This window comes from Adiantum capillus-veneris, chromosome 24 (genome assembly GCF_014529385.1).
Source record: "Adiantum capillus-veneris isolate H3 chromosome 24, ASM1452938v2, whole genome shotgun sequence".
Lineage (NCBI taxonomy): Eukaryota > Viridiplantae > Streptophyta > Polypodiopsida > Polypodiales > Pteridaceae > Adiantum > Adiantum capillus-veneris.
This window is the reverse complement of record NC_140954.1, coordinates 81371382-81396328: the sequence shown is the minus strand read 5'-3', so window position 1 is coordinate 81396328 and position 24947 is coordinate 81371382. Positions and strand designations below refer to the sequence as shown.

Sequence of the window (24947 nt, the reverse complement as noted above, 5' to 3'; positions counted from 1 at the left end):
AAGTGTCCGAAACTGATCTACAAAGACATCAACACGAAGAGCTTCTCGCCCTGATTCTAACGACTACTCGATCATTCAGAACGGATGTCGTTTGAGGTACTTACGACCAAATATAGCTCGTAGCAGGTGGGCTTGCGATGTGGTCCTCGGCTTGCATTGCTTGCGTTGACGCGGAGAGCTCCTCGATGCTAACACGCTCCTACTCTCATATATGCAATGTGATTAGTGTGCGCGACGGTGTGTGTGTGTGCGTGAAGCTCACTACTGTGTGCTGCAGAACCCACGACTGTATATTAATTGAGCTAACGTAATGTGTTTTCTTTACAAAGCCTTAGGTTTCAGCTTATATACAAAGCCTTCAAACCTAATGTCCGGCCAAATGACCTGAATTGTCCCTAGGCTTCTATAGAGCTTAATTACAAGAAACTGAGTTGGCTTTACTCATTATACAAACATCTGCGGCCAAAATACAAGTGCCGATTTAAAATATGAGGTTCCCGTAAACATTACAAAAGTGGTTGTAATGGCTCAAAACAATAATAGCGGGATATTCGATGACGTCCATGAACTCGTATCTTCATGTTGCAGCATCCAGCTTCATCTTCATTACTTCATCACCATCTTCATGTGGAATCTTTATAGAATCTTTGAGGAATCTTAATGGAATCTTTGTGGAAACGTTGTTGAAAGGGCGTCCTTTCAACACTCTCCCCCTCCGAATTCTTGTCGTCCCCGGCAAGACCCTATGTCTTTGTTGGCCTTGACGAGTTCTTGATGTCTTGGTGTTGGTTGAAGTTGTTGTGGCAGCCTCTTCTGTAGTTGGTCGCTTTGCGTGATGTTAAAGCTGCCTTGAAGTTGTACCTATAGTGTATCTGAAGCCTGGAACTCTCCCCCTCCGATTGGTTGTTGTATCTTGAATTGCATGAGGTTGTATCGACTTGTTGGTGCAACAGGTCGTTGTCATTGTAGCTCTAGTTTGCTTTTCCTGTGGTTGTTATCTGGAAGTCGTACCTGTAAGTTGACTTGAAGCTTTGTCAAGCTGCTTGTTGGCCTCTCCCTTTTGACTTGTCAGTAGATTTGCAATTAGTAGTGTGGGGATAGCGTGGTTCTTCTTGTTTTTGTTGTTATAAAAAATAAAAGAGTAAAAGTAAAATGTAGCGTATATACAAAATGAAGGTCTTGGATACCTGGATAAGACTAAAGGGTAAAACCCAGTGGGAAAAAATGTCTTTAGTCATAATTAAATGCGAGGCTATATGTACTTAGGTTCTGATGTTATAGAGTTATGTTGAGTTAAAGTATATATAGCTACTAGTTTGGACTTGATATACATGGATAAGTGTTAGTAGCTTGAAGTCAGAGTCATTGTTGTTGAGCAAAGGCTTATAAAACCTGTTTCCGCTTGGTCATCGTCATTTGTTTGTGTAAGTGCATGGGTGGAATAAAAAAGAGTGCCTAATGCATATGTCCAATGATGGGACATCTATATGCTTGCACAAAGTTATGCATGTTAAACAAGATGCGGTGCGAGAGAAGAGTATTGATGGGTTCTTCATGGAGTTAGTGTAGCAAGCAAAACATATAGCATGAGTGTTTCAAAAGCTTTCACTACTCACAAGAAGGGTTTTCGTTGTCGAGGTTTTTTCACTCTTCCTCATTGTGTCAAGTGCGTGAGTGTTTTGTATTGACTACTCTGCCTTCTCCACCTTATATATTATATGGACTTTGACTCTTATGCTCACCTCTTCCAACATGAGCGACATGACTTTATGTATGCTCAACTCTCCAGCTTGAGCTTATACCTATTAGCTAGACTCACAGACCATAGAAAAATATTAACTTGAAGCTTGGGTCTGACACTTCGCTCATTTAGTGGCTTAGCTGCCCGACTCTAGACTCTTATGCCATGTAAGTTTAATGGCGACTTGGACTTACCTGATCGCGGCCTGAAATCCAATTCCATATGCTTTTGATGTTTAGGCCTTTCTCGTTAGTTTCTGTTTGAGATGCCATGTTGTCCAATACATTGGCAAGCAAATTGTGGTCGCCTGATGAAATAGGTATTGATGTTGAAGCAATGGTTGATAAAGTCTTCTTCTTCCAGATAGTGTTCTTCAAAACTGTGACCTCCGCATTTACCGTTGCTTTCTTTTGGTTGTTAAGAGGCTGTAAAGGAGTTGTGTATCCTTCTTGTTGTTGAGCCTCAATCGCGGATTTTGGAACCCACATTGTTCTTTTGCCTGGTGTGATCTCCTTTGCCACTTGCCTTGTTTCTTCTTTGACTTGATGGTACCTTGTCTTTAATTTCCAAATATGGCTGTTACTTTTGTAAAAGCCTTGCTCTTGTAATAATTGACGAGGGATCCATCTATAGGTTGTAGTACTCTTGGGTGTAGCGTGTGGCTGCTCTTGATTTCTTGATGTTTCTTGCTTTTCCTGGGTGATTCCTTGATAAGCTACTACCTTAGGTAACCAAATTTGAAAGTTACCCTCATAGAATCCTTGTGCTTCGAGTAACTCGACTTGAATGAATCTTTGGACTTGCTTGGAGGTGATCTTCACTTGACTTTGTTGGGTAGTCTGGTAGAATTCTGATTTCATTACCCAGACTTGTCGTATGGTTTGTCCAGTGGAAGACCTTCTCTTTTGCTTTTTGTACCTGTCCTTTCTCCTGGTTGAGTTATGTGATTGACGTTGACGGCTTTGTTGATTCCTGACTAAGTGGTTGTCATGGGATGGATATCTCCAGGTTGTCATCTTGGGCTTGTTGACCCAAACATCTGAATTTCCTTTCTTGTAGCCTTGTGCAATAATTGACTCGCTTGATATGATCCATCCTGTTACCTTTGCTTGTTGAGGTTGTTCCTGTGATTGTATCCAAATTGGATCATTAACTTTAATCTGTGCCTTGGATACTAGCACTTGGTTGACCTGTTTTGACTTCTTTTGGAGACTTTCGGGCGATGGAAACTTTGGTTGATAGACTTTTTGCTTGGGTTTCCATTGTTTTGTTGATGGTTTGGCTTTTGATGTAGAGGCTTTGTCTTGCACTTGCATTGGCTGGGCTAGAGATTGTGGGCTTACTTTAGCTTTACCTTTTTCAATAGCCAAGAATCTTTGAACTGTTGTAGGCTTGACCTCTGTTGCCACTTGATAGCTTGTCGTGATGACCATTGGTGAAGATTCAGGCTCGTTTTCAAAGACTTGTGCCCATGGCTTGGACAAAATCAAGTGTGTTCCCATTTGTCGAGAATCTACCACCAAGAATTTTTCTTTGACATTCTGTGAGTGTAGTTGGAGAGTAGCTTCTCCAAACTTATAACATCCACTTCAGGTGAGAGATTTACCTTTATCTGAATATCATAAAGCTGTGGCTTACCTAGAAGTAACCACATGCCATATGACATGACATTAGTCGTGGAATTTGTATCAATTTCTGCCATAAAATTCATCTTGAATCCGTCTTGTGCACTTAGCAAAAAGTTGATCTTCTTTGGTACTAGATTGCCTGTGTTCTCTTGAGTGACTTGAGCAATCTTTAGCCTGGACTCCTTGTCGTCTGAGGTTCCAGTGGTGAGAGATGCATCATGTGGTGGTGATTTGCATCTAGCACTTTGGATAGCTTTCATACCTCCCTCCGTTGTAGCAAGTGTATCAATACCACCCAATGATATTGTAGACATCATTGAGGTATTCACTTCTTGCCTATTTGACCCTTCATTATATGAATCACAAGCAGGATCACCCATAGAGTCATTTGTCTTGACTTTGAGTTCATCATACTCAGATTCTTCATCTGTCTCACACATAACCCTTAGCATGTAGTAGGGGACTATGTCATACCCATTCCCATCACAAAATTTTGTTGGTGTGGTCTCATTAACACAGACATCCAAAGTAGCCAATATTTGAGTCCACTCTAGCGGTTCTAACGCCTCTTCCGGAAAAGGTTCTCTTATGTAAGCATCATCTTCTAAGACCCTCTCTAAGGCATTCTCATTTCTCCCAAATTCACTACACTCCGATGCTCCGCACATCCAGATTTCTTTCTTTTTTTCCATCCACGGATGGTCTGTTGATCCACTTTGTGTTGCAGAATCAAAATCTTCCACAGGCGTTCTAGTTACATCTTGGTAACTATGATTTCTCATATTTACACGTGTTGTGGTTTCAGCATGTCTCATGTATAGATAATCATAACCCCAATCTTGTACCATCTTGAGTTGCCTCATGAATGGTCTTCCAAGGATGATTTCATAGTTATTTTTCTTGCCAAAGTCAACTATGGCAAAAGTATGCGCATACTCTATACCACAAGAAGACACCACTATCGCTTCTAGCAATCCCATGGGTCTTTCCCCATGCCCATCCGCTAACTGTAATTTTATTCTGGTTGTTCTAAAGGCGGGCCTACCCCATTTCTCCCATATTCGTTTTGTTGCTATGGCAATTCCTGCTCTGCTGTCAAGTATAGCTTTTGTTTCAATCCCATTGTACTCGACCGGCAAAGTGGCATTACCATCTTCTCCTTCATAGTACTCTCCTACTTTGTTCAGAGGTACCGGTCTTACATTTGATCTAGGCTTCTCGATCTCATCTAGCTCTTTTTCCAGGAACCAACGTAATTGTGCACTTCACTGGCGTGGATAGCAGGTCAATCAAAATTGTTGTGTCCAATTCGTTTGTCCCTCCTAGCCTCTGTGATGGAACTCTCACAATCTCAGACTTTGCCTCAAAATCTCCCATGTACTGTGGCAAAGTTCTTAACAATGTAGGTCTACTGTCTTCGGAGGCTATCGATCCTACGTCACCATGACTACGTCACCATGATATGGCCTCACATCAACACTCATTTGTGGTCTATCTAATGTGATTTCAGGAAATGGTGCTGGTCCAGCATCCTCTTCTCTTTTTTGGGCATCTCGGACAGCCTTCCATAACTTCTATGGCCACTTCTCCTCAACTATAGGAACATAAGGTGGGAAATCCCTCATTGATTCATCTGTTGTATTTTGGACTACCCTCGAGTCTTGCGACCTTGGCAGTGGTTCTTCCCTATGATCTACCTCTTCTCTAGGCAATTCATCTACTTTAATGCTCTCATCTTTGTGCACTGGGGTGACTATCCTATCCTTTACTTCTGGTGGAGGTGGTTCTAGCAATGCTTGAGCAGTTTCAATGAGCTGCTTACACATTTCTAGTCTCTGCTTCTCTAGTTCAGGATAAGGATAAGTCATCCATCTTTGTTCTAAGGTCTGTCTATTTGCCAATCTAGCCTCATAAGCCTGTTAAATCGCGTCTAAAGGCTCATTCACTTTGTCCACTAGGACAGATCCTCCTGAACTAGCACTCTTGGGTGCTTCAGCCGGTTTAAAGGTTTCAGCTTCCCTTTGCTGTGTCTGTTGCTCTTGAGTTGTTTCCAACTCAGCTATAACAGCCTTTTCTTCTCCTTTCTCCCTTTCTAGTCTCGCTTTCATTCTAGTCATTCTTGCTCGTCTAGAGTTTCTACGGCTTTTGGAACTCTTACTAGTCTCTCTATCTGTAGGCTCCTGCTCTTGCACTTTTGCTTGTGCTCTTGTGACAACGTTTACTGGAGCAACTTGCTTACTTTCATCTTCTTGTTGTTTAAGCACCTGTTCTTTTGCAATTGTTTCTTGCTCTGTTGTTGTTGTCGTCTCTCCTTTTGTTGCGGCTCGTTCTTTCTCTGATTTGCTTGTAGAAGGAAAGGTAACATGTGGTTGCATTTCACCTTTCTTTCTTGGATTCTTAGGACAATCCAAAATCATATGTGTGACTGCACACTCATTACAATATACATTTATCATGATATCATGGTGTGGACAATCCTTAATCAAGTGATCACTACTACCACATCTGTCACATGGACGTATTGGTTGTTGTGGCAATACTTGATATTGACGTTGAAGTGGCCTCTGATCTACCACATTTCTATCTATTTGAAGCTCATGACTCACATATTCATTTCTAGCAGCTATGGGTCTTTCACTTAAGAACATTTGTTCCGCTAAAGGATGATATCTAGGTGGTTGAGACATAACATGCTCAAACCCTGGTGGAGTCTTAGCTCTATATTCAGGACAATGTTGCGTCGGATGGTCCCCTCCACATGTCATGCACCTACATCGTTGAGGAACTCTATAGGCTGGTACTCTGTCAGAGTGGTTGATGCGTTGCACCACATTCTCTATGATTTTCTCCTCAACATTTACTTGGTTTTGTCCTAGATTCCCTCTTTGATCCTCAAGATCAGCGGTTTTCTTTTTCTCACTCGCATCATTCATCTTCTTCTGACCATCGTCATAGAATTCTCAATTGTCAACTAGGTCAACGGCCACTTTGGTCGCCTCTTCCAAGGTTTGGTATCTTTTCACGTATAGGTCCTTTTGGAGATTCTCATTCCTAAGCCCTCTGATGAAGCATAGGATCTGACGTTCTGGCGTGGGTAACTCTTGGGTAGGACATCTAGCAACATATTGCTTGAAACGCAATATTGCATGTCGCAATGTTTCTGTTTCGCCTTGTTTAAATTCCTGAATCTTAGGAATGGTGTTATGCTTTATGCCCCTCTTGGAGAATTCTTGAACAAATTCATCCAACATTTTCTCAATGGTTGTGAACTCTCTTCGGTTCAATAGTTCAAACCATGCTTGTGCATTGTCCTCCAATGTAAGTCCAAAACCCTCATACTGCGTGTGGAAGTCCTCTACTCGTTCTGCTCGTAGGACTTGCTTGAAAGCCGAGACATGGACGTATGGGTCTTCTATGCCAGTGTACTTTCTATTTACCCATTTTCTTAGTTGAGATGGTCTTATACTTTGGGGTGCAAAGTATGGAACCATACTCCTCTCTGGTATCGTTTCATCTCTCGTTATCACTCTAGGGGGAAATCCAGGTGGTGGTCCCCTCTTTGGAATTCTCTTAGAGGTTCCTATGTTTTGTGGATGTATCGGAGGTCCTTCATTGACCAAATATCCACTCATCTCTAATTTGGTTCGCGGATTTGTGCTTTCTACAGCTCTATATTCTCGTCCATACTTGTCAACAAATAAAGATGTCCATTGTCGGCCGACCTCGTATGTATAGACATATAAGAGCTTGTATTATGTCAGCTCATCTGGGTAAGGCTCTAAGCAATTGTAAAGGTTGAATTGATTTCCATTAATATACCTATATAGTCCTTCACTTTCATGGTTATACGTCCAAACTCTCTCCACAAAATTGGTCTTTATGTACTGTAGGTTTGGAAGATCTATTCTTGGTGGGTGCTCATCTATCCCTACAATCCATGTGCTTGTATAAGCTGAGTCTGAGTCTGAGTCTGATGTAGACATGACTTCTAGGCTTAATAGATCTAGCTTGTTGTAGTAATACCTCTCTTAGTGTGTTCAAGTGTTTTGGTCAGGGAAAATCCAAAACTATGTCCAAAACCGTGAGCATTTTCTCACGATTCTCTCAAATTGTCGGTTTTAGACACCCCTGACTTCCGGATGCATTTTGAGGCCTAAAACAGCGTTTTTTTCAAAACTGACCAAAATGTATGTTGTTGGCAACCATTTTGGTCAATTTACTCTAAGATCTGTAGTGCTACTCTCAAGCTACGTTTTGATAAAAAAAGTTTTGAAATCTGAGTCCGTATGTGAAAGTTATGACCAAAACAGTGAGATGTAATTTGGAAAGTTGCTCTATCTGATGTTTTTGCAAGTGATCAGTTTGAGCCCAAAATTGGTGTGTGCACTCCTTAGGCAATGATAAACCCAGTGGTATACTTGGTTTCAAAAAAAATTCTCCAAATTTTTTCCTCAGTTGTCTATCGCGATAGACTCACCAAGTACCCCTTGTAGATGCCCAAATGCACTCAAACTTTGTGTACAGTGTATAATGGGCCTTTTGAACCCAAATATGAAGTCAGATTTGATTTTTGATTCTTCTACAGTGAATTTTTGAGTCTATCGCGATAGACTCACCAGAGTGTTACTGGGATACAGTTTTTCAACTGTTTTTACAGATTTGAGTTCCCCCTTCTCTTGAGATACTACTCACCAAGTTTCAACCAATTTGGAATACTTTCCCTTTGTAACTTGCATCAAACAACAGTCTCTTTTCTGATCTTGTGAAGTAATCCACTTAGATGCACTTCCAATGCTCCAAATTTACTCAAAATTTAACCATAGGCTCACAACAACATGTAGAACAAGGCTCTAAGGTCAATTTTCAAAATTTTCAATTTCTGTGAAAAAACCCCAGTCTATCGTGATAGAATCAGCAAGTTCTTCAGTTTTGAAAATTTTCCAGATTTCTCTTTACCACTGTGTTCCCTATGCTCTGTACACCTTGCTCACCAATTTCCACTTGTTTTGGACTTTTTCTTAGGTCTCTAACTCCAACTCTAGAATTCTGAGTCTATCTTATCACTAGAAAATAGACTTAGGATGACTTCCCAATGTCCAAAATCCACCAAATTTTGTGTGTAACTTCCTGAGAGGCTAAACAAGCTATGCTCCAGAGGGTTTTGAAAATTTCAATTTCTTTGGCCCTGCTTTGAGTCTATCGCGATAGACTCAACAAGTACCCCTTTTATAGGTCAAACTTGAACTTTGACTATACCACTGTGTTCCAACACCTCTCCTTAGTCCTCCTGCCAATTTTCAAGTGGTTTGGACTTTTACTTTGTCAGTTAGACAAGATCTGGTGTTTTCTACAAGCTGAATCCTCTCAACTGGTCTTAGACCCACTTTCTGATGTCCAAATGACTTCAAAATTTTTATGTGTTCTTGATAGCACCTTTCCAAGCTATGCCACAGAGGTTTTTGAAAATTTTGGTTTCTATCACTGGGTTCTTAGTCTATCGCGATAGACTCACCAAGTATGCTAACATGACATTTTTTCAAATTTTCTCTTCACAAATGTGTTCCCTACCCTCTGTAGATCATGTATACCAAGTTTCATAAGGTTTGGAAATTTGGTCAAGTCCCTAGCTTTACCCAATTTGTCTCTGAAGTCTGACTCAAAACACCAGACTTGAGGTTTAGTGGTCAAGCAGGTGTCCAAGTACACTCAATTTTTGGGAGCAGCCTTGTATTGATGTGTTTTACCTGTGGTATGAGGGGTTTTGCCTGATTGTGAGTCTATCTCCAATTCACCAGTCTATCGCGATAGACTAGGCAGAGAGCCACTGGAAAGTATTTTTTTCTCTGTTTTTGGACAGTTTGGTTCCCAATGCCCTTAGAAGCTTATCCCCAAAGTTTCATTCAATTTGAACTTCTTTTCCTTTGGATTCAAGTATTTCACAGTTCACTTCCTTACACTCGGAAAAAGCAAATTCCCACTTAGATACACAAGCACTGATGGAAATGCTTTGAAATTTCACATACAAGCTCTAGAGCATATGCAAAACAAGGTCTTGAGGTCAAACTTTTTTTTGTTGAAAATTGCAGATTTGGTTTTTTAGGTTTTTTTTTTTTTTTTGGGATTGAACCAAATCTCTTTTTTCCCTCTACCTTAAGGTCTCCAATGCAAAAACAAGCACTCAAATCGGCTTTCAAACGACCATTTTAGACCACTTTTACCATAATCAACACAATTCCGTCTTTTGTGTTTTCAAGCACATTTTCATGTCAAAATTGCTCTAGATCAACATCACATGTCCTACACTACCTAAAGTCCTACTTTGGATGGTTGAATGGTTGTTTTTGCTTTCTGGCAAGCAAACAGCCTCGTGCTTACCTTTTGCGTTTTTCTTTGCGTTTTTTCTCTTTTAAGTTCCTCACAACCATAAGTCACAACTAAACACACAAACCATAAAACCTAATCTAAACACACAACAAAATAATATAACCATACCTCAACCTCATTGTGGACCACCTCGGCGAGACGCAGGCTCCCTGGCTATCCCTCAGTCAAGAGATCCGCTCTCTCACTTCCCACTAAGAAGGCAAATGGTGACAACACTCTAGAAAACTCTAGAGAAACACTATACTATCAAACACGAGTGATGCGGTCTACGCTAGTTTACGCGCTTCGTCCCCGGCAACGGCGCGAATGTTAGCGGGTACGCCGCGACGGACGATGGAGCACAGCGAGAACACAGACCAACAAACTGTCAATCCGAGGACGTAGCTGACCCGACTAGGGCATGGAGGCAATCTCTGGGTTGTCAACCCTGAGCTAAACACGAACAACACTCTACAGTCACTAATCCTACCACAACACTACCATAAAGCAAAGAAACAGACAACGCATCCTACGAAACACTACAAGCTCGAAACAGTCTCAAATCATATCAGAATGACTCGAAATCGGAGGGCAAGACTCACAAGGACATATCCTATATGGCCAAACACCTAAACCCTGAAAACCATAATTGTAAGATCTCTAATCGCTGTCGTGATAGACTCAAAACATAAATTTCCAAAGTGTCCGAAACTGATCTACAAAGACATCAACACGAAGAGCTTCTCGCCCTGATTCTAACGACTACTCGATCATTCAGAACGGATGTCGTTTGAAGTACTTACGACCAAATATAGCTCGTAGCAGGTGGGCTCGCGATGTGGTCCTCAGCTTGCATTGCTTGCGTCGACGCGGAGAGCTTCTCGATGCTAACACGCTTCTACTCTCATATATGCAATGTGATTAGCGTGCGCGACGGTGTGTGTGTGTGTGTGCGTGAAGCTCACTACTGTGTGATGCAGAACCCACGACTGTATATTAATTGAAATAACGTAATGTGTTTTCTTTACAAAGCCTTAGGTTTCAGCTTATATACAAAGCCTTCAAACCTAATGTCCGGCCAAATGACCTGAATTGTCCCTAAGCTTTTACAGAGCTTAATTACAAGAAACTGAGTTGGCTTTACTCATTATACAAACATCTGCGGCCAAAATACAAGTGCCGATTTAAAATATGAGGTTCCCGTAAACATTACAAAAGTGGTTGTAATGGCTCAAAATAATAATAACGGGATATTCGATGACGTCCATGAACTCGTATCTTCATGTTGCAGCATCCATCTTCATCTTCATTACTTCCACTACAAGAGGCTCTTCACATTAGCGACGCTCACACAGCGACGCTCCAAAAAAAAATTCCCGGCGTCGCTATGAGCGTCGCTATAAGCGTCGCTATGAGCGTCGCAAATTTCTTTGTAAATTTGCGACGCTCATAGCGACGCTCATAGCGACGCCAGCTGGGGTAAAAAAAATAACCGAGCGCGCCCAAAAACTCAGATCTCAGATCTGAGTTTTTCGGCGCCCTCAAGCAAAGAGCAGGTAACGCTCTCCCTCACTCTCTCTCTCTCTCTCTCTCTCTTTTTCTTTTACACACACACACACACACACACACACACACACACGCACGAGGAGAGGAAGGAGAGACAGGTATGCTCCTTCCCTCTCCTCATTCTCATGTTCCCTTCCTTTCTTTCTCTCTCCCTCGCTCTCTCTCTCACACACACACACATACACACACACATATAGTGTTTTTGAGAGAGAGAGAGAGAGAGAGAGAGAGAGAGAGAGAGAGAGAGTGCAAAAACGCACACACATACATAAACAAAGAATGCACACACACATTGAGAGAGAAAAAGAGAGAGAGAGCATGCATAAACAAAAAACGCACGCATTGAGAGAGGAAAAGAGAGAGAGAACATGCATAAACAAAAAACGCACACATTGAGAGAGGAAAAGAGAAAGAAAACATGCATACGATCCAAAAAAACGCACACACATTGAAAGAGAAAGAAAGAGAAACTAAGGGAGCGTCGTAGGAAACTAATTAAAATTAAAAGACCTAAAGATCTAGCCGACGAGGAGTTGAACTGAAGACCTATTATTCAAGAGAGAAATGGCATAATCAATCTATCATACTTGGCATGGGTGATAGAAAGGTTATACCATTTATCTCTTTTTATTGGCACACACATCCACACACGCGCACACACACAGGAAGAAGAGAGTTATAACGTCGTAGGAAACTATTTTAAAAGACGTTAAAGATTAGGTTATATGTAGACTTACATTAAATTAGATTTAGGTTTATTTTTAACTAGATTTACATTTATTTAAGCTAGATTTAGATTTATGTTATATTAGATTAGATGCGGGTCTCCATAGACTGCGATGCCTGCATGAAGCGGGTGAAGAAAGCCCTCAATGGAATATAGGGTATTGCTGCCTTCTCTCATAGTGGGCTCCGTCGATCCAAAAGTACTGGTGAAATGTCTTCAGAAGATAGGGAAGAAGGTGGATCTTCAGGGCGGCAAGAGTCACTACATCCCCGACACAATGACCATCTAGACAACCTCTAGTCATTAGACTTACGTTAAATTAGATTTAGCTTTATTTTTAGTTAGATTTACGTTTATTTAGATTTACGCTTATTTACGTTAGATCGAGTCCACGCAAAAATTACTTACGGTTTAGGGTTTAGAGTTAGACGAACAGTGAAAAGATCTACTGTGAAAAGATGTTAAGATGAAGTGAAGTGCTACAGCTAGAGAAGAGGCAAAGGGATTTTGTCCACTACATGCAGTATCATGTAGACGTGGGTGTCTAGATTTCTTGTACCCACAAATATAGGTATTGACCAATAAAGACGAGATTATAACCCGGTGGTTCTGATCTCCGTGCACCTCTAGACCGAGGTGTGCGGGGATTGGACATGACTAGAGAATGTGAGGTAAAGAGAGAGAGAGAGAGAGAGAGAGAGAGAGAGAGAGAGAGAGAGAGAGAGAGATAAGACGAAGAATGCCAATAGAATATTAAATTTGTTGTTTAGGTTATAAGTTTTTTATCCTCATTATGAGTAGCGACGAAGATGTGGGACCGTCCAACCGAAACACCTATCTCTCAACGAGGGTCTTATGTCCTTGTAATCAATGCAAGCATGCTGTGCGACGGACAAGACGTGTTTTTTTGCAGCACGTTCGTGAATTTGGCGAGTTCGATCCATCTATTATAGATCGAGTTGTTGCCAATTATAACTCGTCGGACTCTGACGCTGGCCAACAAGCAGCAATCTTGCAACCCAATAGACGTATTCGCAGGCGCTTTGGTCAAGCAGCATATGTGAGGCCACAAGATGTAGCCTCTGACAGCTCGGGGGATGATCATGCAGAGCACATTCCCAACGAGGCAATGTTTGAGCCCGAGATTGATGAAATGATCGAGACGATCATGGATTCAGAAAGGCTTATCTATGATGATATGAAAAGTGAAGCCGATACATCATTGTATAATGGAGCACGTATGTCTAGATTGAAAGCACTCCTGGTTCTTCTCAACATGCAGGCAAAGTTTGGATGGAGTGACACTAGCGTCACAGCGCTTTTCAGGTGATCTATTACAATTAGTTTACTTTAATAGAACTCATGGTGTATAATGATCTGATAGATTTTTACACGACTGTATCATATTTTTATGTTGTGTAGATTGCTGAAAGAGCACATTCTACCAGCTGACAATGTGATGCCAGATTCCCGAGATGAAGCAAGAAAGATTTTGCGAAACTTGGGGATGGATTACAATTCTATCCACGCTTGTCCTAATGACTGCATTCTTTTCAGAGGGGAATACACAGACATGGAGAAGTGTCCGAAATGTGATTCCGAAAGATATCGAGTAGATCTCCACGGGACAAAAATTCCACAAAAGGTTTTGCGACATTTTCCTTTGCTTCCTCGCATCAAGCATTTCTTCGAATGTAAGTCCATGGCCGCCCTAGCATCATGGCATGAGGAGAATAAATCTTCGGATGGTGTGCTACGAATTCCTGCAGATTGCGCAGCCTGGAAACATATAGATGGAACATGGTCGGATTTTGCCAGGGAAGCTCGAAATTTGCGCTTAGGCCTGGCTATGGATGGCGTAAATCCATTTGGTCAAAGATCAACATCTTACAGTGTATGGCCCGTTGTCATCGTCAACTACAACATTCCCCCGTGGTTGACTACGAAGAAGGGGCACCTATGGCTAAGCTTGATTGTGCCAGGGCGATATAAAGTGGGGAATATGGATGTGTATCTTCGTCCACTATTGGAAGAGCTACAACAATTGTGGATTGGCATAGAGGTGGTGGATATGAGCCGACACACAGGACGACGGAATGCTTTGATCAGAGGTATTCTAATGTGGACCATGCATGACTATCCCGGGCTAACAGAATGCTCAGGTGATCTATTGACACTCCTCTCTCAGACACTGTAAATCTGGTTTTTCCCCATAGTTGATCTATTATCATGTGTATACATGCAGGGCTTCAAACAAGCGGATACAGAGCATGTGTCACATGTGGACCTAGACTGAATGCACGTAGGGCACCCTCACTGAAGAAGCAAATCTACGAAGGTCATCAAGCGTATCTTCCGGAGAATCATGTGTTACGCGACGGCTTTTTGGGAAGAGAGCCACCAAGGATGTCTGCACAAGCATGGTTAGAGCAGAAGGAGATGTGCGATGACGGATTGCCTCCAGGGATGAAGAGACTATCTCTATGGTACGAGTTACCATACTGGCCTCGACTCGTGATCAATCACTTGCTCGATCCAATGCACATATTCAAGAATGTGGGTAATCTACTATGGGACCATTTGACCGGCAAGAAAGATACTTTGGGAGCCAGAGTTGACCTTAGAAATGTGGATCGTATGGAGCAATATTGGCCGCAAACAGCGTCTGATGGATCGATAAAACTTCCTAAAGCACCATGGATTTTCACAGGAGCCCAAGAACGCAAAGTAAAAGAGGCCATTCGATCTTTGCGGACCCCCACTGGCGTAATGCACTCGCTCCGAACGTGTTTTACTAAAGAAGGAAAGCTTACCGGTTTGAAGTCACACGATTGGCATAAAATGTGTCAGGTACGTTCATAGTGGACTTTAATATCATTGCATAAAATGTGGACTTTAATATCATTGCTGCACATACTTTACAGTTTATTTTACCGGTTGCCATTGAGGGATGTTTGTCTCTCGACATCCGTAACACAATCTACAAACTTGCAAAGCTGGTGCAATGGATCTCACAAAAGGAGATCGACGTAGACTCCATACCATTCGCCAAACTAAATGCTGCGGAGCTTGTGTGCATGTTTGAGAAACATTTTCCTACTACAATGCTAACCATTCAGGTGCATCTTCTTATTCACATAGTTGATGAGGTGGAAATAGCTGGCACAGTTCATTCCAGATGGATGTTCTTCTTAGAGCGTTTCATGAAAACGCTTAAGGGATATGTGCGTCAAAAGGCACGTCCGGAGGGTAGCATGGCAGAAGGTTGGTTGGTATCAGAGTCCCTAGTGTACATTGGAGAGTGGCTAGACGGATTTGATAAATCCCGGGACACGCTATGGCGAACCATAGATGATGAGCGCATATCTGGGATTGTCATGTGCAATCTCGGTGTTGAGAAGAAGATGACGGAAGATCTAGAGGCTAAAATCAACCGATTTTGCATGCTTCACAATCCAGTGATGCAAAAGTGGATTTCACAATATGAGGATGCAAAGCAAGAGCGACAAAGGGCACGAATCGAGTGGAGACGGGGAAGACGACCACCGATGCACTATCCAGCGGTTCTGGAGAGCCTACCAACCTTCATGAGCTTAAGATGGTTGCACAACCAATTGAAAAGCGCACAACAATGCGGAGCGTCATCGCTCTGGCGCATCATCGCGCGTTCCTACACCATCCGCATCTCCCTCTCTTTCGGAGCATTCGGCGCGCTCCGAAGCTTCGGCGTCGACGAGACGAGCGTCACACTCTTCTAGACACCGGCGCTCTAGTGGTGGCGGTGGCGGTTGTTGTGGGGATTCCACCACCGATGCCTCCACACCGCCTCGTGTTCGACGAGGCTCTTTACCCTCCCCTTCTTTGCCCGCCCCCACACCAGCCACAGCATCGCCGTCTACGCCAGGTTTTGCACGGCTGACTGTTCCTAGAAGCTACACACCTCTACCTACTCCGCCAGGAGCCACCCCACTCGATACTCCTCGCTTCGGGGCCCAGACGCCGGTGGAGACACCTGACGTCCGTACCCCCATCGACACGCCGCTAGAGACCCCTGCCGGGACACCCAGGTTCACGCGTCACCGGCCAGAGGGCTTGCCTTACTCCGTCGACATCAGCGGCGGCATCATCATGGATGATGACGGCAAGAAGGTGATCTCGCGCATGCGTGGTCTTTGCTCTCAGCTGTTTAGACACTATATACTAAACAAATGGAGTGAAGTACCAAGTGATTTAAAAAACAGAGTCATCAGCATACTTCATGATGAGTTTCCCGTTCCAACACGGGATCAGCGCTTCAATGAAGACCTGATGAAGATTCGAATGCGCGAATACTGCAAACACAAGCGTTCCGAAGTGCAAAAAGCAATCAAGAATGGGTGGAATAGGCCAGATTGGCTGGCCAAAGAAGATTGGAAGAATGCGAAGAAAGCAGCGCGCGAGAATCCCGACAAGTGGAAGCAACAAAAGGATGCAGCCAGAGCGCGAGTAGAGGCAGGGAGCTCGCACCACTTGGGGAGCGGTGGATGGGCATCATTTGAGGCCGATTTTGTAAGTCTTTTCACATTGCTCTTTATGCATGTTCGATAGTTTAGGGTTTATGAGTTTTTTAGTTCTAACATAATGAAATCTTTGTATGTTTTGACAGTGGTCGATGACAGGACGTGATCCCACACCGTACGAGCGCGAGTACGCAGGCAGGAAGGGCTTAAACGCCCTGATGGACATTCTCAGTTCTCGCAGCGGCATGGTTAGTATTAGGGTTTACTCTTTTTTATTTTTTGTATTGTTTTATAAATGTCGTTATATGTTTATACTTACTGAAAACTGTCTTATTGTCTTTTTTTGCAGAATCCGACAGATACGCCGCTTGGACGCGATGAGACGTCTGATTAGACGACGTCAGTTTAGCCGTATCTAGATAGCATTAGTTTAGGGTTTCTCATAGCTTATGTATCATGAGACGGATTTTATACGTCTTTTTGAACCATGTATATTATTACATTTGTCACCGCAATTCCTTTTGCCAATCAATTCTTTATGCCTATGATGTTGTACAATTGTCATTATTACATTTGCCAATCAATTCAGTTTGTCTATGATGTGTACAATTGTCAATTTTGCAAACAATGCGTCTTGTGGGTGACTATTTTGGGTCTATTATTTACCTTTGCACTTTTTTTAAAAAGTGAATCAAGTACAATATGGTTGATGGGTGGCAGGCATTCAATGTCCTGCCACCAAAAAAATATTCTCTCAGGCGTCGCTATATGCGTCGCTATTTATGGCTCTGTAGCGTCGCTATATGCGTCGCTATACTCTTCTGTGAGAGCGTCGCTATAAGCGTCGCTATAGGCGTCGCTATGAGCGTCGCTATATAGCGACGTCTATAGCGACGCCTATAGCGACGCATATAGCGACGCTCTCGTAGCGACGCTTATAGCGACGCCGGGGGTTATAAAAACCCAGTGTATTTCCGTCGCTAAGAGCGTCACAAGAACACATAACCTCTTGTAGTGTTCATCACCATCTTCATGTAGAATCTTTACAGAATCTCAATGGAATCTTTGTGGAAACGTTGTTGAAAGGGTGTCCTTTCAACAGAGTGGCTAGAGGCTTTTTGAGACTATGCATCATGTGCTTGGATTACATGACATAAATCACTCACCACAAATTGGACCCTACTATGTTGTGAATAAGTAGATCTCCCAACATAGAATTTGTGGTAGATTGAATAGCCCTATGTAGACTTCACCTTCAAATATATAACTTACAGGTAAACTCAAAATTTATAGGTGAGATTAGAGTTCTATAATCTTGCAGATATAGGCACATAGTGCAATAAACCTTAAGGTAAGAGACGTGTACTTGGAAGGGGGAGATTGAAAAGAGAGAGAGAGAGAGAGAGAGAGAGAGAGAGAGAGAGAGAGAGAGTCCTTTTAGACATGGCCCATAGGCAAAGTGAGATTTTTCTCTCAAGGTTGGCATTGTTTGATCATTAAGGACCATTGGTACCTTCAATCTCCTTCCTTGGTGGTGCTACATTGCCCCAACTACTGTCAAGGCTCTCGGCTCCACAGTGGAGCCGACAGCTACCTGCTATGATTGACTTTTTCACCTCGCAAACATCCTTGACCTCCTTGTTGCCATTACAACCCACATGGATGTCAGAGAGAGAGAGAGAGAGAGAGAGAGAGAGAGAGAGAGAGAGAGACCTATTCTCCACCTTGTTGGATATTGGTAGGCGGGGAGCAGATCAATGGAGGGAAAGGAGTGCAAGTGCTACATTTCAGCCATGTTGTTGGAGAGCATGGTCAGATAAAACCGCCTGCCCCACCAAGTCATCTTTAATGTTCTTCATAGACTACTTGCAAGTCGTAACATGTAAAGGAGGGGATGTTGAAGTTGAAGTTACTCAAAGTAAAGTAGGGGATCGTGAAGTTGCTTCAGGAGTTTGACAAAAAGTCCTATGCATCCAGCACATGAAGAGAGAGAGAGAGAGAGAGAGAGAGAGAGAGAGAGAGAGAGAGAGAGGAGGAGGAGGAGGAGGAGAATATTGTCAAGGATTAGTGAGCATCTTGGCCGCTAGAGGATCACCTGACAGACATGAAGAAGATGAAGTAGGAGGGACACCAAGCACCTTGAGGAATCAAAAACAGGATAGACATTGAGGATTTTGAGGAATCGACAGAGCAAGCACTGACGAAAGATGGGACAATTCTATCCTATTTCTTTGCACATCATGGAAATAATCAAACCTAAATCGTGTGAAATAGACAAAACCCACACTGTGTGCTTGCAGCCTTCTGTCTCCCTCATCGCCGCGACCTTGCCTGCACCATCTATCCCACTGTCCGCCTCAGCTGTTCCGTTCATCCAATCCTCACCACCCCTCGTGTTGATGATACGTAGGTTTTGAGTATATAGAATTAGGCAAGGTGGTAGGCGTTGACAATATCTAACCTGACCTAAGTAGTAGGACACACGGTACACATTGTGCACAGAAAGAAGGTGCTCTTCAGAGCTTAGGAGTGTAGCAATGCGGACAATGGGGTATAAAATTTACAATAGGAAAGGATATAATATAGCTAGAGGTAGCTTTAAGTTACTTCACAAATCACAATAACGTTTTAGAAATAGAAGTAGGTGCAGATGCTGCAGTTCGATTGGCTACTCATAAATTAATGTGGGCCTCGAGGGCGCTATTGCGCGCAAATGCTCCAAGTGTCGTATGATAATTGCTGCAGGCAGGCTGCATGACAGGAGGGAGAGCACCATGACGATTACCAGCCTACAAAGGGTGGGGTGTCGATCGCCTCATGTTAGGTGAAGCAGCTCTTGAAGGCACGAAGGGAGGGTGTTGAGGGAGCGTAATCCCCCAGGTGCACAAACAGCGACTCCAGGCGGCCCCAAAATTGCACTATGGAGTCGTGCATGTGCATCGCAAATGGAGATGATAATGACGGGGTTGTCAATGGTAGCCTGAAGCTGGTGGTCAGTCGTACATCGTACATGTGCTTCTCATGATGAAATCATTGGGTGTGATCAGAGCAATCAGTGGGGGTCTCAAGACTCACACAGACACTCGTGCACACACATAGACGAAGAGGTTGCACACAGGTTGGAACTCTCTCTCTCTCTCTCTCTCACTCTCACTCTCAGGGTGCGCACATGCACCAGCCACAACATCCCGGCCGATGCAAATTCCATGCTGGGCCGCCACTGTTTTGGACTGTAGCAGATCGTTTCTCTGCCGCTTTCATCGGAAAGTGCGTGCCCTCCCCTAGCCGTTTGCAACGGTAGCAAAGTGGTGGCTGCCTAAAGATGGTAGATGACGCCCGCAACATGCGTCCAAACTCTGCACAATGGTCTGCACCAACGTCATCTAACTCACCGCCTGCTGCTTAGCTTCCATGTGCGCACAATAACGACCAATGGCAGGCCGGTGATGCTGCTGCCGCCCGGCATGTGCGCAAAGTGGGTGATATCGGCCGGTGGTTGGCTGCGGCTACTGAGACTGGCCGGGAACCTGCATGTTCGCAGGCTCTCTCTCTCTCATATTGGAGAGAGAAATCTGTGGAACTACAGCAAGTCGACTGCAATGACTATGGAAGCTTTGTAAGGTGATCAATAAAGGAGCACTTGAATAAGTACGTGTGAGCAGTTCTGCAAGAATTCAGAGCAGGCGGTGTCCCGGCTGCTCACTTTCAAAAAAGGCCTTCGTGACTTCACCCTCTCTCTCTCTCTCTCTCTCTCTCTCTCTCTCTCTCTCTGATGCCTCTTCATCTACCTTTGCTTGTTCGCCTCCCTTCAAGATTCCAGGTCCTGCACGGGCCGAGATCCAACTCTCCCAACTTTGTCTCCTGTGGTAGTAGGCCTTCCAGTTTTGACTCTCTCTCTCCCTCTCTTCCATTGCAGGCTGGAATGCACTAAGGGACATATATCAATGATCAATGCAAGGTGCAACAGGCGTTCGGGGTGCGCGCCGGGGGGGGGGGGGGGGGGGGGGGACCTCTAACGGCTATGATCAAAGGGTTAAAGAAAAATTCATAGCAACATAGAGTGGGTATCATGACCTCTGAAAAGTGGGTAGCCGGAGGACGCTGAGAATAAGAGGAAGTGGTAAAGAGAGGGGGATGATGCCACCTGGCAGCCGTATCCTTTTCTCCTTAATAGAGTAAATAGATATAAGATTTTTCACTACTAACAAAAAGGAACACATCACTATGGCTTTAGCCCTTTGCTCATGCCAAAAAGTATCGAAGAAATACAAAACACTAAACATGCAATGTATACATACATTATATTCCTCTAAAGATAAGTAGATTCACTGACTCATAAATGTTGGCATATAATTGATACTTTATAGGAACAAAAATACTCTCCAACTGTATCATATGCACTATCATATAGAGTATATAGGCTTATGGCCAGACCATATCTATTATGTGAGCATATATGGTATGTCTAGAGAGAAAAAATTCTCTGAAACTGTACCACATGCACTGTCATAGTGCATATGGTCTTATGTTTATTTTGAGGGGTTCACTACATATAAACCCTCTATTTTATTTGAACTAAATTTATATTTAAAAATATTATTTTTTATGAATTTTCCATGAGTAAATATGCCCCTTCTATATTCAATCTATAAATATATTGCATTTATTGGACACCCTTGTAATGTGTCCATTATGGAGTATCCTGTATATACACTATTCTCAATGAAAAATGTAAGCTTTTGGTTTCGTTTATACGTAGTCGAATGGCCTACTGGGTCCAGTCATTTTATTAGGCAGAATCTCTCCAGATTCCTATGTGCAGTCCCTACCTACCTCTAATCTCTCCAGGGTGCTCGCACCCCATCCTTGCTTCAGTACTAGTGCTTCCCTTCCTCTGTCCTGCCATCTCTGCTTGCCTGCCTCCGTCAAGAAGCACTTCCCCTGCAGGGTCCTTCGATGACCTCCTTGCTTGCGCCTTCCCTTCCTCTACTCCACCATCCCTACTTACTCGACAAACCCAGAGATGGGCGCTCATGATGGGAAACCATTCTCTCAAGGAATTCCACTAGAAGCTTTGCCAAGGGCCTATCGTGCCTCTTGCAGAACGCGTAGCGCACCATGGCGATTGCAGCAAGAGAGAAAGACTGCTACCTGCAAACTCTCACAGCATTCCGCCCCGAACTGCAGCAAGAGATGCTCCCACCCACCATCCCATACCCGCCACCTAGACACCTGTCGCACACAAAGAGAGAGAGAGAGAGAGAGAGAGAGAGAGAGAGCCACTGTTGCAAACCACACCGAGCGTGTGTGCACACAAGTCGACTCGGTTGCATCGCTTGCCCTCATCGAGCCATCGCACCTCCATCCCTCTGTTAGGGTCTCTCTTGCAAGCCAATCAGGGACAACACATAATATAACACTCCCACGCATCCACCATTGTTCTCCTGCCCTTTCACAGCGGAATGCTTCACAGATGCTCTCAGAGACCTAGTCTGCGCCTACACACAAATAACAGATAGACACAGAGACTATTTTACAAAGCTCACGCTGCAGTTCTGCACCTGCATACAAATCGAACATAGAGAGAGTCCTTCACAACTTGACGTGCGCTCCACACTCTCGCAACCTCAAATCACTGCGCTCCTCAGCTCACAGAACTCATTGCCTTTCTCAACCTTGGACTGCAATTCACCAACCGCCCTCGCTCATGCAAGAGATCTTCACCTTCTTCACCTTTCTCTCACGGCCTTGCAGAATCCTGACTGAGCTGGAAAGAAAGAGAGAGAGAGAGAGAGAGAGAGAGAGAGAGAGAACCATACAAGTTGCAGATGCAGACGCGTAACAGATAAAACTCTCTCGAGTCTCAATCTCCGACTCGTGAGGCATCTCTCTCTCAATTTCTCTCCCCCTGCACGTGTCCTCTTTCCCCTTTTGTTTTACCCAAAAGCCTTCTTTACCTTGATTATGTAATAACAATTTGAAGAATGCAGCAAAGCAAAGCTAGCTATGCCATGTGGCGAGAATTAAGTGGATCTTAAAATAGGAGAGTTTGTAAAATAAAAAACTCATGGTAAAACGCAGACAGAAATAACGAAAAACGCAATGGCGCAAGAAGATGAAAGCACTATGCCGCAGCAGATCATGAAAAGGAGATGGAAGCGCAAAGAGAGAGAGAGAGAGAGAGAGAGAGAGAGAGAGAGAGAGAGAGAGAGCTGCGTTGTGCACTAAAACGCAGAATAAAGAGAGAGAGGTCATTGGCACTGCCTTGGCTAACATGCTTTGATCGCGGCAGGAAGCTCTGGACTGTTTTCACAAAAAGTGCTTGGCACTGCCTTGGCTAACATGTATGACAAATGTGGTGTACTTCATGAAGCACAAAAAGTGCTAGACGAGCTTCCTCTCCAAAATGTCATCTCTTGGATTGCTTTGATTGCGGGATATGCTCTGGACTGTTTTGAAACAGCGTCTCTTGGAATGCACTGCTGTTTCAAAAAACTTTCGTGATTTGCTATGCCTTGCTTGATATGTATGCTAAATGTGGGACACTTCAAAAAGCACAAAAAGTGCTTGAGGAGCTTTTTATCCGGATTGTTTTCTCTTGGAGTGCATTGATTGAGGGATGCGTGTAACAAGAGCAGGCCAAAAAGCTCAAGGCTATTTTCAATGGATGCAAAGCAAGAGCTTCTCTCTAGATGTAATCACATACGCATGCATCTTGACCTTCTGTATCAAGGCACTAGGATTCATGTTAATATTCGCGATAGTGGGTAACTTGAAAAGAATGCATACTTGGAAAAATGTTGGTCAGTATGTATGTCAAGTGTTGTTAGTGCGCAACAAGTCTTTGATGCGCTTACTATATGGGACGTAGTCTTGTGGAACGCACTGATTGCAGGATATGCTCAGCAGAGATGCAATCACCTATGCATGGAGGCATGTGGCTCTACCCAAGATGTTGATATGGGCTTAAATATTTGCTTTGATATTGTTAGCAAAGGGTTCTTGCAAAATTTGTTGTGCTTGGCAATGCCTTGCTCCACACACATCCATTTTCTCTCGCAACACCCCCAAGCAAGCAGCAATAAAGGCTAGACAAGAAAAATTCAAGAGCAAGAGAACGAGTCTTTCTTTTGTTAGCTCACTTAAAGATTGTGCTAAGGAGAAGGTTTTGTACCAAGGCAATAGCATTCATGCTAATATTTGAGATAGTGAGTTACTTTAAAAAAATGCATACTTGGGGAAAATGTTGGTCAGTAAGTATGTCAAGTGCGGTGCACCTATCAAGTCTTTGACAAGGTTACCGTGCAAGATTTCATCTTGTGGAATGCACTGATTGCAGGATAAGCCTAGACAGGGCTAGGAAGCTGTGGGCTGTTTTCAGCTGGCGGGTAGCAAGGACCTATCCCCAGACGCAATCACCTAGGCGTGCATCTTAAAGGCATGCGCATTGTGGCTTTACGCAAGATGCTGATATAGACACAAAAATTCACAATGATATTGTTAGTCTAAGGCTGCTGAAAAGAGATGTGCTAATCTGTTTTCAGCAGATGCGAAGCGAGGGCCTCTCTCCAGATGCAATCACCTACGTATGAATTAATGTGGCTCTACACACGATGCTAATGCAAGGCAAGGGCCTCTGTCCATATGCAATCACCTACGCATGCATCTTGAAGGCATGCGACTCTACGCAAGATGTTGATATGGGCTTAAAAATCTACTCTGATATTATTACTGAGGGGCTGTTGCAAAAGATTGTTGTGCTTGGTAACGCCTTGGTCGATATCTATGCCAAATGTGGTGCATTTTGTAAAGCACACAAAGCTCTTGAGGACCTTCTGTCCAGAATGTCCTGCATTGATTGCGGGATATGCACAATAGAAGCAGGGCCAGAGAGCTCCAGGCTGATTCCAGCGACCAATGCAAAGCAAGGACTTCTCTCCAGGTGCAATCATATACGCGTGCATCTAGAAGGCACGTGGCTCTATACAAGATACTGATATGGGCATGAAAATTCTTGCTCATATTGTTAGTCAAGGGTTGTTGTAAAAGGGTATCGTGCACAATGCCTTAGTTGACGTGTTTGCTAAATGTGGTGCCCTTAAGAGAGCACAAAAAGTGCTCAAGGAGCTTTTTATCCAGAGTTTGGACACTTCGAATGCACTGATTGAAGGATTCGCCACACAGGGTAGGGCCAAAAAACTCCAGTCTGTTTTCAGCAGATGCGAAGCGAGGGCCTCTCTCCAGATGCAATCAGCTACGTATGCATCTTGAAAGCATGTGGCTCTACACAAGATGCTGATGTGGGCACAAAAAATCACAATTGTATTGTTAGTTAAAGGCTATTGAAAAATGATGTCATACTTTGCACTGCCTTGGTCGATATGTATGCCAATCACTGATTGCAAGATATGCACCACAAGAGC

The 24947-nt window shown here is 43.5% G+C and overlaps 1 pseudogene; it reads left to right on the top strand.

The window, feature by feature from the left end:
- The first annotated feature begins 21254 nt into the window (after positions 1–21254).
- LOC147426659 (uncharacterized) lies at positions 21255–22396 on the top strand (annotated as a pseudogene).
- Positions 22397–24947: the final 2551 nt, after the last annotated feature.